Consider the following 21,689-nt stretch of genomic DNA (forward strand, 5'->3'; position numbering starts at 1 on the left):
TCTAGGACTAGAAGAAAGGGACATGCAATGTACCATTGAAGCACATAAGGGGGAAACAAAGTCAGGTCTTGGCTTTGGCATACCCACAACTGGGGGCACCAATGAGAATGGTCACACTTTTTTGAACATCCATCGTGACCTTGTTGAAATCGAAGACATTCTTGAGGAAATTGAAAAGAGAGCCTACGACGATATCCTAGACCAAATCTCCCTTGGAGACTCTGTTCTCCAAGAGCTATCCATCCATCTCATTGACCTACCACTCGCTCATCCACAACTCATAGATTGGGACCAACCAAGCGTCATACACATTGATGAGTTCACATCAGAGGAAGCACTTTGATGACGGGCCACACCACCCGTACCAACTCACAACCAAAAATGCAATAATATGGAGGCAAGAGAGATGACAAAATGCTTCATAAAAATTCCATTAATACTCGAAATTCATTAGAAGAGATTACATTTGAAGAGCTTACAATTCCAAAACTTCTATTTATCGAACTTCCATTAGAAGAGCTTCCATTTCTCCAACTTCCTTTAGAAGAGCTTCCATTCCTTGAACTTCTTGAACTTGATTACAAACAATTATAAGCCTTGCTTAAATAGGCACTTCTAACCCAAGACATTACAAACACAAGCAATGTGGGATAAAAGGTAAATACAACTACCTTTAAATAAATATTAAATTCCCACCCAAATACAACTAAGCAACCAACAAATATTAAATACATGATTTAAGGAGCTTTCCACAAACTTCTAAATTGCCACCTATACACCTCGATTAATGGAATGACAACTATTTTTATTATTTTCTATTTATGCCACCCATGCACCTTGAAAATAGAAATTCCTCTTTTTTCCATTTTCCCTTATTTTATTTTTTAATTATTTTTCCTTCTATTTTCGTCACTTTCTCTCTCCTCCACAAATTTTTTTTTTTTTTTTTTTTCTAATAATTTAATTTTCCCATGCAAGATGCTCCTGCATCAGACTCCCCCAGTAAATAGAAAAGCGTGTCCCACACTTTGATGTCAAAAGAGAGATATAGAACCATCTTCATCTTCACCACAAGCTTCCACCTCAATAGGGACAAGAAAACTAACATGCAAATCTTCCACATTTTTTTGTTTTTTTTTTTTGCTGATGCATGATGCTCCTGCATCCGACTCCCATGGTAGAATTTTTTTTTTTGTGAATATGGAGTCACAAAATGAAGTAGCCATTGTTGACATAATTTTTTTTCCTCTTCCTCCAACACATAGCTGGAACAAGTATCCGATGCTGAAATTTCTCCTTTGCAATGAACTCTATCCAAGCATAAATCTCATCCTCATTCAATCTTGTTGAATTAATCACACCTGTAATAAACCCAGCAACACCATACCAATCTTCCTTTGCATACCACACATGACTAACAAGATCCTCATGCAAACCATCATCAATATCTTTTAAACTCATATCAAAGACAACATCCCATGATTCATAAGAATTTACCTGTTTGACATCTTCATCTTTGCTTGCCTCTTTTATGTCATCAACAATGCACATAACTACTCCACCTGCTTGATCTCCAATGAAGGCACTATATTCTTCCTCCATTGTGGCAATCTTCAAATCATCTTGCTCTATTTCAGGTTCATAAATCTTGCCATCTTCATGCTCTTCCTCTTCTCTTTCATCTTCTTCAACTTTAGGTTCACAAATAATATCCTCTTCATCTGCTTGCTCTTCCACTGGATCATCTTTCTTTTCCACATCCAAAGAATTATCAACATCTCTTTTCTGGTGACATGCTCTTTGTTTCCGCAACTCAGCTTCTAATTCATTCACTTGCTTCTGCAAATCAACTAGCAATGATTGTTGATTTCTTGCTCTAAATTTCTCAAGTCGAGGAATCCTCAGAATCCATCCAATCACAAAATTCATCTTCTTCTTTCCCTTCTCCATAGTCAAGTCTTTAGAAGACAAATCTCATGCAACACAAGAACCTCGTGCAAACTGCCTCATAGTCGGCGCTCTGTCTACACAATCAAGAACTTCTTCACAAACTTCACCCAACTCAAAGTCCTGGTGCAAACTGCCTCACGTTCGGCGATCTATCCGCACACTCAGGAACTCCTGCTCTGATACCACTGATGATGGGGCACACCACCCGTACCAACTCACAACCAAAAATGCAATAATATGGAGGCAAGAGAGATGAAAAAATGCTTCATAAAAATTCCATTAATACTCGAAATTCATTAGAAGAGATTACATTTGAAGAGCTTACAATTCCAAAACTTCTATTTCTCGAACTTCCATTAGAAGAGCTTCCATTTCTCCAACTTCCTTTAGAAGAGCTTCCATTCCTTGAACTTCTTGAACTTGATTACAAACAATTATAAGCCTTGCTTAAATAGGCACTTCTAACCCAAGACATTACAAACACAAGCAATGTGGGATAAAAGGTAAATACAACTACCTTTAAATAAATATTAAATTCCCACCCAAATACAACTAAGCAACCAACAAATATTAAATACATGATTTAAGGAGCTTTCCACAAACTTCTAAATTGCCACCTATACACCTCAATTAATGGAATGACAACTATTTTTATTATTTTCTATTTATGCCACCCATGCACCTTGAAAATAGAAATTTCTCTTTTTTCCATTTTCCCTTATTTTATTTTTTAATTATTTTTCCTTCTATTTTCGTCACTTTCTCTCTCCTCCACAAATTTTTTTTTTTTTTTTTTTTCTAATAATTTAATTTTCCCATGCAAGATGCTCCTGCATGCATCATGCATCACACTTCTAAGATTCATGGGAGTTTAAAGACCTCACAAGTAGACAAAGCTAGATTTTTCCTATATCTATAAGCTAGATCCCAAGGGGTATTTTGGAGAAAATCCCCAACCTAGTTTCGATACACCCAAAACTGGAACTAGGGTGAATACAAGACTAGCTAAGGCAGGGAAGAAAGCCCCTCAGCAAGAAAATCCACAGTCACAAGTAGAACATGAGGATTTAGCATTGCTTCCTCAGGATAATTGACCAGAGGTGTCTTCTATTCTAATTGAGGATACCAGAGAAGTCAACATCGGTTCTTTAGAGATCCCCAGACTTGTTCACATTGCTGCATCCCTATCACAAGACCAAGCTAACCTCCTCTTTGAGGTCTTAAGAGAGAATATTGGCTGATTTGCATGGTCATATCAGGACATGCCAGGACTTGATCCAAAGCTTGTAGTCCATCATCTTGCAGTCGATCCAAAGATCAAGCCCATTAGACAAAAGCTTAGAAAAATGCACCCCAAGGTAGCATTACTGGTCAAAGCTGAATTAGAAAGAATGTTAGCTGCTAAGGTTATCCGACCTATCGACTACTTAGAGTGGATCTCCAACATGGTCCCCGTCACTAAACCTTCTGATGACATCAGAATCTACACTGATTTCAGAGATCTTAACAAAGCTTGTCCAAAGGATGATTTTCCCTTGCCCAACATAGATATGATTGTAGATCTTACAGCTGGACATGAAATTTTGTCCCTCGTGGATGGATTTTTTGGGTATAATCAAATCAAGATTGTAGAAGAAGATCAGCATAAGACAGCATTCACTACCCCTTTGGGAACCTTTTGTTACAACATGATGCCTTTTGGCCTAAAGAATGCTGGGGCTACCTATCAAAGAGCTATGAAAACCATTTTCCATGATCTTATCCATAGCATTTTGGAGGATTATGTGGATGATATCTTGGTCAAATCTCATAACTTCATGGATCATCTTGCTAACCTGGAGAAAGTCTTTGATAGGTTAGCCAAATATCATCTCATGCTGAATCCCAAGAAGTGTGTCTTTGGGGTCACATCTAGCAAGCTTCTAGGCTTTATAGTTTCTAAACGAGGTATAGAGATTGACCCCAAGAAGGCCAAGGCTATCTTAGACATGCCTCCTCCCCAAACACTACGACAACTTCGCTCTCTTCAAGGAAAGCTTCAATCTGTCTAGCGCTTCATCTCCCAGCTTATAGATAAGTGTACACCATTTTCACATTTACTAAAGAAGGATGAGAACTTCAAGTGGGATACTTTATGTCAGCACAGCTTTGATCAACTCAAGCAGTATCTCACCAATCCCCTTATCTTGGTTCCACTAGTTCCTAGTCATCCCTTGATCTTGTACATATCACCAATGCCTACTACTCTAGGGGCACTTCTAGCACAACTTGATGACTACGACAGAGAAAGAGCCATCTACTACATTAGTAGAACCCTAGTTGGTTATGAACTCAATTATACTCCTATGGAAAAAGCTTGTTTGGCAGTTGTTTTCTCAACTCAAAAGCTTCGCCATTACATGCTAAGTCATAACATTCAACTAGTCTCCAAGATTGACCCTCTCAAGTATATGCTCTCCAGAACAACACTTACAGGCCGTTTGGCCAAATGGGTTATGCTCCTTAGCAAATTTGACATCCAGTATGTGGACAAAAAGGCAATCAAAGGGCAAGCTATAGTAGATCACCTAGCTGATGCACCTCTAATAGATGCTTATCCTTTAATCACAAAATTTGTAGATGAGCATATCTGTCTAATTGAAGAACAACCCCCATAGAAACTTTATTTTGATGGCTCATACATGTCTCATGGATCAGGGGTAGGAATATTGTTGGTTACACCTCAGGGAGATTACATTCCAAAAACCTTCAAGCTACAATTCCCTAGCACCAACAATATAGCAGAATATGAAGCTCCAGTAGCAGGATTAAAGATAGCTGCAGAATGGAACATCACTAAGTTACAAATATTTGGTGATTCTCAACTCATCATCAAGCAAGTCCTAAATGAATATCAAACCAAAGATGAAAAGCTATTACCCTACAAAGAGCTAGTTGATCAGCTAACCCAGGACTTTACAAAGCTTCAGTTTACACAAGTGCCTCGAATGTAGAACAAAGTGGCAGATGCTATGGCTACTATCAAATTGCTCTTGGAAATTCCCCAAGTAGCTACACAGTATGAGTTTTTAGTCGAGCAGCTCCTCACACCCGCCTATGTGAATGAGGATTCAAACCATGTTTTGTATCTTGGTTGGTCCTCAATCCCCTTGGTACCATGAGATTCATGCTTACCTTAATGATGGTATCATATCCCCTCACCTCACATGTACCCAATGACAGAACCTCATCCAAAAATCATCTCGTTATGTTATCATAGCCAATACCCTATATCATCGAGGTTATCATGATACTCTCTCTCGATGTTTAGACCAAAATGAGGTCGCGATGGTGTTAAAAGTACACTCCAAACTTTGTGGTGCCCACATGAGTGGCATTTTCCTAGCATGAAAAATCCTTAGAGAAGGTTACTATTGGCCTACCATTGAAGAAGACTCATGTGACTTTGTCAGAAAGTGTCTCCCATGTCAGCAGCACGAAAATCTTGTGCACACTCCAACACAGGATCTATAGCCTATTGCACCACCTTGGACGTCCACTTGTTGGTGCCTTGATCTAGTTGGAACCATCACACCTCTCTCATCTGATGGACATAAATGGATAATAATAGCTACAGACTATTTCACTAAATGGTGGAAGCAGTCGCCCTAGTCTCAGCTACAGGAGTTCAGGTCTCCAAGTTCATCTTGTACGACATTGTTTGCCGCTTTGACATCCCATCCACCATCTCCACTGACCACAAAGGTAACTTTGAAAATCTCAACATGGAAGAATTATGCACTTCCCTCCGCATCCATCACCACTTTTCTAGCCCATATTTCCCACAAGGTAATGGCCAAGCAGAGGCAACTAACAAAACCCTCCTCAAAATCCTAAAGAAAGTTGTCAATGATTCCAGCTACGATTGGCACCTACAAATAAATCCAACTCTATGGGCCTATCGAACCTCCTTCCATACATCCACAGGCACAACTCCATACTCCCTAGTCTATGGTGCCGAAGTGGTATTACCTATAGAGGTTGAACTTCCCTCACCATGCATATCTTTGCGAGGGAAAATCTCAAATGAAGAATACAGAGTAGCTCGACTCACCCAGCTAGATCTCTTAGACAAAAAGTGACAAAAAGCTTATGATCATCTCACAGTCTATCAAACTCATCTCAAAAGGAATTTCAACAAGAAGGTGCTTTCATGACACTTTCAGCCAAGCGACATGGTTCTCAAAGAAAATATGAAAGTCCAAGCCGATCAAGAAAAGAAAGGCAAGTTTAAACCTACCTGGCTTGGTCCTTATGTTGTCACTGCATCCTTTGGCTCTGGAGCCTATCAGCTATCTACACCAGAAGGGGAACTCTTGAATGATCCTACTAACATCATTCATCTCAAGAAGTTCTATGTTTGAAGGTCCTTGGTATACCCAGCTTTTGAAAAATACAAAAAATTAGTAAAGAGAAATAAGCGTCCAAGGGTGAAAACTTGGCAATTCAAGTGCCTTGGATAGGTACCTTGGTGAAAACCTAGTAACTCAGGCACCTTGTGTACTAAGACTAATACATTATCTATCACTATCCTATCCCTCATCCATCCATCCACCATCCTATAAAACACCTACTTGTTCCCTTGGTGTTCCAACCAAATATCCAAAATTTGATGAAGCTTGTAAATACCTCCTGTACAGCTTATAAAATCTTGTACCTCAGCTTGTAAAATCTTGTACCAAAGCTTGTATTATACCTTGTAAATCTTGTACCATACCTTGTATATCCGAATCTTGTCCAAAGCTTGTACCATATTCTAACTTGTAAATAATCTTGTATCCTAGCTTGTATCCTATCACATGCACACAAAGAACCCCATTTTCATTTAAGCTTTTCTCAAACCATCTACCTATCCACCTATCAACTATTATAGACATCCCACCCTTCATGAACATTTCCATCTCACAAAAAACAAAACATGAACAAATCCTTGTACATTTTTAGCACATGTTGGTCCGTCAACTTGTACATCCTCTTTAGCTTAGTACCATTGTATCTATCTGGCTTTTGTGTCAATTCATCCTTGGTCAACATATTGCACACATCACACACCTTGGTTAGCTATTCCAATACATCCTTTAGCTAGATTTCTTGTCACTGAAGTGTTATCCTTCTTAGTTCAGTTTGCCAGACACATCACTCATCCAAATCCACCAGCTTAGGTACTCTCCGATAGGTCCTTGTAGGATATAGCTTTCCTTATGTCTGATCTTGGTCCATTAGTACCTTGTCCCACCCATCTTGTTGGCAAACGGTTCTCTTTTGGATTTTCGCTTTCTTTTGATTTGGGATCTTCCCTCTTGGGTCTTGAAATATATTTTCCAAGCAATCTCCTTGTTCCCTCCTCAAGGTTGCCACGATCTTCCATATCATGGTATGCTACGAATGGGGCAATCAGACTGTAAGGTCTTGATTAGGTCTTTTGTTTGTTTTCTTTTCTACCTGTGGGTTACCCAGTTTCGTTTCCACACTGCTTCCTCTGGGATTCATGTGTGATCCTGGGGCAACCCTTGTGTGTTTGTTTCGAGTCATTTTGTAAGTCCTCTGGACGGTTGGTGAAAAGGCCTTGATGTTCTTGGTAACCTTGGCAATTAACCAATAGTCCTATAGCAAATCTAGTGCTCAACTACATGGTGGTACTTCTCTTTGAAGTATCCCCTTGCTCAAAAAGCTTCAATGGATTTCCTTCCTCTCCATTATCCCCCATCCATATCCTACATCTATCATTCCTACCCTAGCTTATGCATCAGTATCTCTTTGAATCACTCCTCACGCTTAGCTTTAAGGATCCACAATCCTAGTCTTAGGGATCCACCAATCAAATTAATCCACCAAGCCTCATCTTTTGAGATTCATAATCCTAGTCCTAGGGGTCTCTGAAAACCATCTTCCATCAATTCGACTCTTTGAAATCCTGTTGCATCAGCTTTATCATTCCATCATCCATCTCCCTACCATGGATTCCTTTATAGCGCTCTACTCCTCCATCCTCCCCCCCAATCCTGTAAATTCTTAAGCTTACTTTACTCTTGTGCCTCTAATTCTCCTTTATCATTCTCTCATAGTGAGAGTTTGAGCTAATTCAACCCGTCCTCTTTGCCAATCTGTGTCTCTGCTTGTCTCAATTTTTTGTACTTTTCAAGAAGCCATCGAGCCTCATTTCTCTCTCTGTCGCCTTCTTGAGGGGGCATCATCTAAGTCTAGTCTCTCCTCCTCTTATCTAAGACTGGGGCAACTTTGTTGCTAAAACATCTTCCTCATGTCGTCTTCACTCGAACTTCTTTGAAATAGTGTTGTCTCAACACTATGTCAAAGAGGGGCAAAACGTAGACACTTAAATTTGATTACATCGCTTTAGTAATCCTATTTAGTTATCTCTAAAGGAATCATTAATTAAATTCTTATTTAATTAATCCTTTGCCATCCCTAGCTAATTAATTTAATTAATCATCTATAGTCCTAATTGATAAATCAAATAACCTATTATTTATCAATTAAATCCTATTCTTCTATCTAATTCCAAAAATCCCCATTTATTAAATAAATCTATTTGATAAATAAAATCCTCAAATCTAAAAACCCCTAACTTATCCCTAATCCTTCATTTAGCCTAATCCACCCCATCCACCCATACTAACCTAGCTTAACCACTAACTCACCCACCCTCACTAATGCCATCCACTTGCACATCTCTAACATCCCTAATCTAATCCTAAACCCAAGCCTAATCCACCCCCTAATGTTGTCACATTCCCTAAGCAAGTTTAAGACTTTCTTAAACCAAACCAAAGTTTCCCCTCAAAAATCCCAACCACCAAGTCATGAGTGCTCTTATAAACCATAAAATACTCTTACAAGCCCACTCATGACTCTTACATCCATCTTCCACAGTCTTCCCTCTTCTACACTCATTCCTCTTACATCTCTCTTACATACTCAACCTCACTCATCATGTCTTTAACCAACCCTTTACCCTACCCTCTCACACTCATCCTCCTTGTGACAAGTGTCACCTTTCCATTGGTGCTAAACAAGCACAATCCATGTGATCTCCTTTGAGTGCATCCTAGCCCTCCTTAAGCCTTCATCTCTCCTTGCATCTTAGCCCTCCATCCCTCAAACCCTTAGCCTATAAATTGAATCCCATCCCAAGCCATTAAATCACAACCACTTGAGTAAAGTTATCATGCCCTTTTGAGAGCCAAAATCCATATCCATACCCTTATAATGCCAAATTGAGAGCTCACAAAGCTACCAATTTTCCATTACCCATCTTCGTTGAAGCCATTTTGAGCACTTGAGCATACATCCCCAATCCATAAATAGACACATCCCAAAAACAAGAGAACAATCTCATTGAGAGCCTATCCATGGCTCACATTCTCATTTGAGTTTGTCTTCTCTTTGTCTCCCTTATATGTTATTTTAGTTTAATGTGTAAATGCTTTCATTGAATTAGTATTTCTAGCATATTAGATTAGTGTATACAGAAGACAATGCCACCATATTTCAGACATTACAACCTAACTATTTCATTTGAAATAGTTTTGATTTTTATTTATGTTATTTTGAACATTATTCATTTGAAATAATTTATGTTAACTATTAATAATTTTTCATTATGATTATTTCCATATGTTGATTTTTGTTTATAAGTTTATAGGTTACTATTTGAGTTATGGATACCTCAAATAGAGAATCAAACATTGTTGGATACTAGAGCCTAACTACTTCAATGATCTCAATTTATTTCTTGGAGATTGAGTTTTACAAATGCCTACAAATAATTAAAGAGGCACACACAACTATAATTAAAGTTGTAGAGAAGCAATATTTACAATTGACTATGTTGAGGAAATGGAAGAAATGCTTATGGAAGATGCATAAAAATTTCTATGTGACACATCTACAAAACTAGATGGATTTCCCTCAATGATGAAAGATGTATTTCACAATCTTTGTTCAAATAAAGGTCACAAAAGAATCCTAATCATTGAAGAATGTGACATGTATTCACACCATCACAGATATATTTTTTGTATATAGTTCATTCTTGTCTTTCGATTTCAAATTTTTACTTATAATTAGTTGTAATGGCAATTTTATTTCCCCATTGTTCAATGTAACTTTCATGGAGAAGAGAATGAGACAAAATAAATTTATTATTGTACAAAAAAATTCTTCAATGGATGTGGATCCTAAATATATTAATTAAGAAAGAAAATCATAAGTCTAAATAGATTCCTTAATGATAGGGAGATTTATTGATTACAATTCTTAATCATTGCAATAAAAATTGCATTAGTATTATTAGAAATTCAACAATATATAATGTTTTCACATCATCATGGAGAAATAATTTTCATAAAATTGACTCTTATATATTCTTTCACACTTTTAACATCATCTGAATTGTTGTGTTGGGACTTATAACTTCCCTTTCAAGAATTAATTTTTCCACTATTTGAGTCATTTGTATAACATATATCCCAAATTTGACCATAGTTGTACTCCAAATACTCCAACACTACACCTAAATCTCATAATTCCCTTAACTTTGTCCCTTATTTTAGTGTAACATTTAACCACTTATTAACCCTTACCATAACACCGAGTGTCATATAAATGAAATTGTAAACCTTGGATCCTAACTTTAAACTCTTACTTTATATATGATTGTACTAATCATTTAGTAAATTATATGCCTTAGCCTAACCCTATATGTACAAGTAATTAGAAATAATATTATATTTTTTATAAGTGATAATATGTATATACACACACCCAGAGAGAGAGAGAGAGAGAGAGAGAGAGAGAGAGAGAGAGAGCGCATACCTGTAGACAAGAACGAGCTCATATTATGTTTCTTATAGAGGCATGTTTTATGTAGAGAGAGAGAGAGAGAGAGAGAGAGAGAGAGAGAGAGAGAGAGAGAGAGAGATTAGGGGTGTATCTAGAGAGCATAAAGGGAGAGAGAGATTAGGAGGAGTATCTAGAAAGTAGGGTGGGAGAGATAAGTGAATGTATCTAGAGATTAGAGAGACAAATTAGAGGGCATTACTAGAGACTACAGAGAGAGAGGGTATATTTAGATAGTGGGGGGAGATATTAATGGGTGTAGTTAGAGAGAGAGAGGGAGAGAAAGAGGGGAGAGAGAGAATGGGGGAGGGATTACAATATTAAAAAGGTTAATAACTTGTATCACAATAGCACTAATAATGGGCACTATAATAGAACTAACCTATATTAAAATTTAACCTATCAGTTATCCTAACACCAATGTAAAGTGTAATAATAGCACTAACATCAGCTATAATATGATTAGTAACCCAAAAATTATCTTAACTACAATAATAACATAAACCCTAACCCTAACCCTAACTCTAACTCTAACTCTATCTCTAACTTTAATTCTCCCCCTAACCCTAACCTTAACCCTTTATAATCCTAAATCTAATGCTAATTCTAACCCTAACCCTAATTCTAGCCTTAAACCTAAGCCTTACTATAACTCTAATCCTAACTCTAATTCTAACTCTAATGCTAATTCTAACCCTAAATCTAACCCTAATTTTAATCCATATTCTAACTCTAACCCTAACTCTAACTCCAACTCTATCTCTAACCCTAACTCTAACTCTAACTCTAACCCTAACTATAATTATAACTCTAACTCTAATTGTAACCCTAACACTAACCCTAACTCTAACCCTAACTCTAACCCTAATCCTACCCATAATCCTAATCCTAACACTATATATAATGCTAATCCTAACCCTAACACTATATGTAACTCTAACTCTAATCCTAACCCTAATTCTAATCATAAACCCAATCTTAATTCTAACATAACTTTAACTCTAAACCTAAATCTAACCCTAAATATAACCCTAACTCTAGCCCTAACCCTAACCCCAAGTCTATCTCAAACTTTAACTCTAACTTGATCCCTAACTCTAACTCTAATTCTAACCCTAACCCTAGCCTCAATTCTAGCCCCAATTCCAACCCTAACACTAACACTAACACTAACACTAACACTAAAACTAACACTAATTATAACCCTAACCCTAATGCCAACCCTAACTCTAACCATAACCCTTATGCTAACCATAATCCTAGCCCTAATTCTAACCCTACCTCTAACTCCAACACTTGTTCTAATTCTAATTCTAACTCTAACTCTAGCTCAAATCCTACCTCTAAATCTATCCCTAACCTTAACCCTAATTCTAACCCTAACTTTATTTGTAACCCTAATTCTAGCCCTAACCCTAATTATTACCCTTACCCTAACTCTAGCTCTAACTCAATCTATAACCCGAATTATATTTGTAACCCTAATTCTAACCCTAACTCTAATGCTAACTCTAACACTAATTGTAACTCTAATTCTACCCCTAATCTTAACTCGAACCTATATAACCCTAACTCTAACCCTAACCCTAATTCTAGCTCTAACCCTAACCTAATTCTAACCCTAACTATAACTTTGTTCCTAACTTTAACTATAATTCTTACCTTAACCCTAACCCTAACCCTAATTCTAACCCTAACTCTAACTCTAATGCTAATTCTAATCCTAACCCTAATTCTAACCCTGATTCTTACCCTAAATCTAACTCTAACTCTAACTCTAACCCTCAATCCAACTCTAACTTTATCTCTAATTCTAACCCTACGCCTAACTCTAACTCTTTTTGTAACCCTAACCCCAATATTAACCCTAATCCTAACTTTGACTATAAACCTACCCCTAATCCTAACCCTAACACTATATATAACTCTAACTCTAACACTAACCCTAATTCTAATCCTAATCCTAGCCCTAACTCTTACCCTAACCCTAAATCTAATTAGCTAACTTTAACCCTAACCCTAACCTAACCCTGACCATAATTCTATCTCTAAATTTAACTCTTACTCTAACTTGAACCCTAACTCTAACTCTAATTCTAACTCTAACTCTTATACTAACACTAACACTAACACTACCTCTAATTTTAACTCTAACTCTAATTGTAACCCTAACCCTAATGCTAATCCTAACCATAACCCTAACACTAACCCTAACGCTAACCCTAACCCTAACCCTAACCCTAACCCTAATGCTAACCCTAACCATAACCCTAACACTAACCCTAACCCTAACTCTAACACTAATTCTAATCCTAACCTTAATTCTAACCCTAAATATAACTCTAACTCTAACTCTATCTCCAACCCTTATTCTAACTCTAATTCTAGCTCTATCTCTAAGCCTAACCCTAACACTAACCCCTACTATATTTGTAACCCTAATTCTAACCCTCACCCTAATTCTTACCCTTACCCTAACCCTAACTCTATCTCTAATCCTAACTATATTTATAACCCTAATTCTATCCCTAACCCTAATCCCAACTCTAACTCTAATTTTAAACCTAGCCCTAACCCTAACTCTAACTCTAACCCTAACTGTAACTCTACCCCTGACCCTAACTCTAGCTCTAATTGTAAACCTAACCTTAACAAGAACCCTAATTCTAATTCAAATCCTATCCCTTACCCTAATTTTCATCCTAATGCTAACCCTAACTCTAACTCTAACCCTAACCCTAACCCTAACCTTAACACTAACCCTAACCTTAATTCTAACCTTAACCCTAACCTTAACTCTAAATCTAACCCTAACCCTCACCTTAACACTAACCTTAACCATAAACATTAATTTGTCCCTAACTCTAACCCTAAATCTAACTCTACCATAATTGGACTCTAACCATAACCCTAACCGTGACTTTAATCTTGGCTCAAAACTTTTCCCTAACCATAACTCTAGATCCTTAACCCTTACTCAAGCCCTAGCCCTAACCCTAACCCTAACCCTGGCCCTACTATAACCCTAACCCTAACCCTGGCCCTACTATAACCCTAACCCTAACCATAACCATAAGTCTAACCCTAACCTTAACTATGAGCATAACTCTAACCCTAAACTTAACCATAAACATAACTCTATCCCTAACTCTAACCCTAAATCTAACTCTACCATAATTAGACTCTAACCCTAACCCTAATTCAAACTTTAATCCTAACTAAAACCCTAACCCTAATCCTAAATTTAACCTTAACCCTGACTCAAACCCTAACCCTGTCCCTACAATAACCATAACTCGAGCCCTATAATAACCCTAACTATAACCATAACCATAACTCTAACCCTAACCTTAACCATGAGCATAACTGTAACCCTTAACTCTAACCCTAAATCTAAGTCTACCACAATTGGATTCTAACCCTAACCCTAACTCTTACTTTAATCCTAACTCAAACCCTAACCTTGACTCTAACCTTAACCCTGACTCAAACCCTAGCCCTAGCCTTACTATAACACTAACCCTAACCATAACCATAACTCTAACCCTAACCTTAACAATGACCATAACTCTAACCCTAACCTTAACCATAAACATAACTCTAATCCGAACCTTAACCATAACCATAACTCTAACCCTAACCTTAACCATAAACATAACTCTAACCCAAACCTTAACCATAACTCTAGCAATAACCATAACCGTAACTCTAACCCTAACCTTAACCATAACTCAAACCCTAACACTAACTCCAGCCCTAACCCTAATGCTAACCCTAACCCTTATTCTATCCCTAAGGTTAACATTAACTGTAATGGTAACTTTGTCCCTAACCATATATCTATGTTTGACTATAACATTTTACATTACAATATGCCAAAAAGAAAATTACATTTTTAAACCATAATCCTACCCCTAACTCTAACGCTAAATATAACCCTAACTGTAAATCTAACTCTACCATAATTAGACTCTAATCCTAACCTTAATCCTTAGTTTAACCTTCACTAAAATCATAACCTAACCCTAACTCTAACCTTAACCCTAACTCAAAACTCTAACTCTAACCTTAACCCTTAATTTAATCTAGATGAAAACCATAGCCCTAACCCTAACCCTAACCTTAACCCTGATGTAACTCTATATACAACCCTAACTCTAAATATAAACCTAACCTTAACCATCACCGTAAAACTAACCCTTTCTCTACCCCTTTCTCTAACTCTAACCGTAAATCTAATTTTAGCCCTAACCCTAATCCTAATTTTAACCCTAATTTCAACTCTACCTCTAACTCAAACCCTAACTCTAATTCTAATCCTAACCCTAAAAATATTTGTAACCTAAACCCTTATTCTTACCCTCACCCTTACCTTAACCCTAACCCTAACTATATTTGTAACCCAAATTCTAACCCTAATCCTAACATTAACTCTAACTCTAATTCTAAACCTAACCCTAACTATAACCCTAACAAGATTCATAATCCTAAAAATAACCCTAGCCCTAACCCTAATGCTAATTCTAACTCTAATTGTAACTCTATTCATGACCGTAACACTAACCCTATCCATAACTCAAACCCTAACAATAGCCCCAACCCTAACACTAACTCTAACCCTAACTATAACTCTACTCTTCAATATAACATTTTACGTAACAATATGCTTAAAATAAAACTGAATTAAAGTGATGCAGATAAACACCATATATAGAATTAAAAAATAAAATATTCAAGAATAATTTTATAGTAAGTTTACACTATTACATTTTTATAGTAAGTTTATACAATTGTATTTAAAAAGAAATATATAATTCAGCACTAACCTTAAAAAAATAGAAAAACAAATTTAAAATACTTTTCCTATTGCGCCACGATTGCCAGCAGCTTATATATACCTCTATATATATTACGCCGAGAGTAATCATTCTCGAGGTGCCTATTTTCATTTTCATAAATCCCAATTGTGATTAAAATAACCTTGGGATTAAATGAAAATAGGTGCCTCGAGAACGATTACTCGCGGCGTAATATATATATATATATATATATATATATATATATATATATATATATATATATATATATATATATATATATATATATATATATATATATATATATATATATATATAGAGGTATATATAAGCTAGTTACTTATTACTTTTATTTTAACTATTAAACTTCAAGTATTACCTTTTTAGAGTACGAAATTGAGAATTCTGGAACTGTAAGATGAGAGTCCAATACGATAGCCATAAGGTTTTCAAATTTCAAATTTTCAAAGACTGGCAGAATTCTATTTTGTGTTTTGATTTCTAAAGATTGAAAGTGTGAAACTTGGGTATCAGACGACAACACCAATTATCCAATCTCAATTCCAGGTTTTTAATTTTTTTCAAAAAAATTCTATTGCAATTTGCAGCAATAGAAATCTTGATTTTAATTGTCTTAGGTTTACACTTTACAATTATTTTGAATAGGGCCCGAGTCTAATAACTACTAGTAGCTAGGCATCGGCAAAACAAAGTCAAAAACCTCCCAAATGAGTGCACCCATAAAGGAAAAGAACACCACTATAGAACTCAGACAAGTGCTACAAACCCCAAGTTTTACTAATGAATGTCATGATATTTTTTATCCTATTATCCATGGAGATTCTAGAATCATAGCAATTAGACATTCATTGTTTAGTAAGTGAAAAGATCCACAGAAGGGGAGAATTTATTACAAATATAACATCAATATTGGTGCATATACAAATAAACTAGCTACTATGGTTACTGGATTAGCAAACTTCACTGTACCCGAAGTATTCCCTTGCCTTGAAATTGTAGTGCTATGCATTCAAAATTATGATGAAAATAGAAAGGCAATTGTAAACCAAAACACTCAGGAGGAAATTTTATCAATAATTAAGAGTGAATTTTTCACTCTATTAGACCTAGGGTTAAGGTTTAGAACAGAAAGCTCTAAGGAGTGCATTGACTTGGATAAACTAGCTTAGGCTTATGACAAGCTGCAAAGAAGTTTTTAAGATTCATATATTAAGGGTTTAATACCCTCAGAGTCCACTACTAGTGTTACACTAGACAAAGACCATAAGCCTCCTTATCAGTATGATATTTTTCTGCCATGGGTTCAGAATACTATTTCTTTGTTATCATTTTGCTTGGGATTAGACACTAACAAGGAAGTGGGGGCTAGTGTTCTTGAAATGATTTATAATATCCATTATCGAGGTTAGTCAGTTGACAATGTAGTAGTAAGATATGATTTTGTTCAGTACATTGTTGAATCTATGCAACAAAAATTACTAATGATTAAACAAGGTACAACTACAGGAAAGACGAAGACATTTAGGTTCACAAGTTACTTGTACTATCTTTTTTTAGCAAAGAATTGCTCAATATTTGAGACAGAGAACAACAAACTTGATATTGAGGTCTATAAGTTTGATGAGAAAACCTAGAAGAAATCAGAGACACCAAGTCTAGTATATCAGTGGACACATAAGATGAGGATGACTACTAACAATAAAAACGACAACAATTTTGTAGACTTCTTTTTGGTGCCCATTTACCAAAAAATCATAGGCACTACAATGCCTAGATTGCCTTTGTCTTGTAAAGATTGCATTCAACTAGGAAGTCAGATTCAATTGGCTGACTGGTTCTTCATGGAAGAGTACATTGTCTTAAGGTTTTATGGTTTAGCAATTGAACCCTACAAACTTCCAATGCATGTTATAGAAATGGTTTTTGCACTGGAATATGTAAGGTGGATGGAGAGTGCAGATGAACTTTTCAGTGGACAACAAAACAAAATGACATTTCCTTCCTTGCCTTTCACAATTGGAGGCCTCACATTTGAGAGAAAGGCTTTCAAAGTGGCAAATGAATTGGTAACTTTTTTTGGCTTTCATTTTGTTAGTCACTAGAATTATGATCCACTGAACATAATAAAAACAAGAATTATTACCAATGGGAACTCTATGAGGAAATATCAACACTAGGAGATGCCATTGATAGAAAAGTTAAAAAATAAGAATTCATGGGATGAGGTTAAGAAAGAGATGGAGAAACATGCAATAGAGAATAATATTTCAATGTAACAACTGTCATCCCAAATTACGACATTGCACATATCAGAGTCACACAAATTAGGGCCTCTGACATACTTAAATTTCTATAAGAAATCATTTAAACCTTCTAAGAAGTTTATTCCGAAAGCAATTAAAGAGGCATGCATATCTAAAATGTGGTGTCAAACCAAGATAACTGAGTTTTGAAAAATGAGGCAAAATTTGAGTGAACCAAAGAAATTAGTAGATTTTGAGGAAATTGATGAGGATGACCTTTTCAACACTTATTGGGATAAAGAGCATCCAACTATACCATATCAACTTGGCAGTTGCAGTGATAGTGATATTCAAAGATAGAAGGACCTCCAGTCTGATACTGACATTCAAGGTATTAAGGATTTTGAGTCAACCAGGGGTAGAGATATTATTAAACTTCAAATGAGTGATTCTACTAAACAAACATATGGTAAAGGAGCAACTATGATACAAAAAATGAGTTATGCAGGTATAGGGTCCATTGCTGCAAGTGGTGATGGGATTTGGAATCCAGTTCTAGTACCAGACCCACCCAAAAGAGGAAGTAAACCAATCATTGAAAGCTCTAAGATTGAAGATGATTCATCTAAAAAGGGCAAAAAACATTATACTTCTGCTTCTGAAGTTCATCCCAACACATTATTTGTTAAATCTTCAAATCCAATTGTAGTTGGTCCCACTGGCACTAGCACTAACACTAGCACTAGCATGGATGAACCTTGTGCAAAAAAGAAAAAACTTATGACAATTACACCACAAGAAATGTTAACGGTTACTTCAACAATGTATGCACCAATGGCTTATGTACAAAACTTTGAAAATAGTCCTAAAATGTTGGGATTTGGAATGGGCCATCTTTAGTATGTTGGCAATCCTCAAAATACAATTGTAGGTGGAGTAAGTTTAGCTAGAGATGGAGGAGCATGAACATTCAATGATACAGTTGATAATTCACCTTTTAAACACTAGATTGTGTCAGAAAATTTGGATTTTAGTTTGAACGATTTTGCATCAAAGTTTGAATAGACAAGCGAAAGAAATAGGCAAATTATGAAGACTTTGAAAAGTGATGCAGTTGCCAAATGTCAGGGATCTACTAACAAAATATTTTCAACATATGATCCAAACAATGAAATGATAAATTTCATGGCTGTTATGCCCCTGTGTAGAGATAATAATCCACCACAAAATGTAATAAATCATAATGATATACAAGTTACCAGTCTTCAAATGGATTTGTCAAAAGTGAAAAATATTGACAAAATCAATATATCAAAAGAGAGCAACAAAATGGTCTACTCTACACTTCTAAAAGTGGAGAGGGAAAATAAAAGGCTTACAAAGCAAATAGAAAAGTTACAGGTAGACCTTGATAATGTGAAGGTGAATGAGAAAGCAACAGACAATAGGTTCAAAGAATTGCAAAACAGGATAAAGAAATCTTCTCCTATAGAGGCAATTGTCCAGTAAGAAAAGGTGTATGAACAAGTGCAACATTTGACTAAAGAATTGGATGTGTGCTAAAAAAGACTTCAAAATGAACAAGCGTCTACTGCATAGTTGTTCAAGTTTGTAGAGAGTAGTGCATAGGTCATCAATCAATTGAAAACTGAGTTGGAATCTACTGCCAAGGAAAATAAAATTTTGAAGGATGAATGGTAGAAGGAAAAGAAAAAAGCAAAGTCTAGGGAAAGTATGATTTTTAATTTTCAAAAGGAATTGGGGAATGAGAAGAAAAAAGAGGAGTCTAGTGTAGACACAATCCACAATTTGAATAAGCAATTGGAGAATATGAAACAAAAAGAGTTGTGGATTGCTTGCAGTAACACTAGACTCCATTTTCTTTGCTAAATGTTGGATTACCAAATCTAGCTAACTCAGAAGGCACATTCATTGGAAATGAAAATTACATGAAAAATTTGTAGGGCAGGATGAATTTTGATTTTAGGAAATTGTCTGAGGAATTCACTCCAGAGGGAATTGAAAGTTGCATCAAACCACTATCAACAATGAGTGATGTTATAGATAGATTCCTCCTATCATGTGATTCTATCTCTCAAAAGTATTTTTTTTTGATGAGACTAAAACTAATTAGCTACAACCTCAAAAAAATGGGGCTTCCAAATTATGCAGAATAGAGTGCCCTAAAGAAATTTAGTGAAGCTAGGTCATCTTCTCAAACTGTTACTATTGCTATCAGTGGCAGTCATAGCTGATAGCACTAAGTAGTAACACTATAAAAATTTAGTAAGTGATAGAACTATAATCATTTTGTTACTTGTTGCTCTTTAATTTCAAATTTTGGAATTAATTTCAACTTTGTTTAATGTTAATTGTTATAGGAATCAAGAGCCAGCATATCAGGATAGTTGGGCAGCCAGGCACTAGCATACTATGGCATATCAAGAATCAAGAGCTAGCATATCTGATCATATATACAATTACAAACTGACCTACAATTATTGTTGCACCCTTGTATCTGCAAAAGGGGATTCACGGTCATTACAATTTGACATTGAGTCATTTGCAAAGGGTTGTAATTGTTTGTAATTGACAATCGTTAAATGTATTATGTTATAGGTTGATTTGTAATGATAAATTATAATACAATTTTTTTTTAAATGGAGCTTATTCTTTTAAATGCATTATGTTACAATTTCTTAAAGAAACTAGAATCAATGAAAATCTCAACATGTTAAAAAAATACAATCAATGAAAATATCCACATGTAAGTACTAAGTTTGTAACATCAACATGTTCAAAAATAAATAAAAAATTAAGCATCTCTAAAGGGACAGTGAATGAAGGCTATAAATTAACTTCTACAAATATGTTACATAATTAATTAGTAGGTAGAGTCTTAGATCAGAGCTACTAGCCTACTACTTGACTCACGCAGAAAGTTGAGAAGCTGCTATAGTTGCCATTCTGCCTAGACCAGCTCAGCATCACTATCATCAAAATCCTCCTCATTTATTGCATATAACATTTCATTATTTTTTGTGTTTTCTTCAGATTCACTATCAGCATCAAACTCACTATGCATGCCAAATTCAACATCATCTTCATTGCTTTGACTTTCAATATCAAGATATGAACCACTGCCACCGCCACTACCACTGCCACTTGTGTTTGAAATATTGGCAATCCGTCTTCTTTGACATCGCTTTCTCCAAATGCTAACAGCCCTATCATAAGGGAAAATTTCTACCTCATACCTAGAATTATAGAGCCTTAGACAATTATCCAAATTTTTGTCTAATTATTTTCTAACCTTTGACTTAATGAAGCCGAAAGTACTGAAAACTCTCTCATCCTCCACTGAACCCAAAATCATTGTCAAACATAAATTGGTAAGCTTGAAATATTCTAGTATTGCCTCTCTCAATTGATTGCTCTCACCAAGGTTTTTCCAAAGCTTTGGGTTCTCCATAATAGCATATTGTTCCCTCATTATGTTTGCAAAAGAGTATGATTGATCTCTTAGTCAAGTTTCATATAAAAATTTATTTATGGTGACTCCATTAATTACTTTAGGTGTGCAAAAATTCTGAATTAGAGTCGTCATCCTTCTTCAAAAATTAGTTGGACTATTTAGAGACCAATATTGTGGAAAAACAATTGACATTGCTTCCAGCAGTTCCTCTGGAGGGAATCTGTAATGCTCCACCAAGGGATCCAAAAGAACTAACCTAAATTTTTACTAATTTTGCCAAACAAT

Source organism: Cupressus sempervirens, chromosome 5, assembly GCF_028749045.1.
Source record: "Cupressus sempervirens isolate cs-2001-9-10 chromosome 5, ASM2874904v1, whole genome shotgun sequence".
NCBI lineage: Eukaryota > Viridiplantae > Streptophyta > Pinopsida > Cupressales > Cupressaceae > Cupressus > Cupressus sempervirens.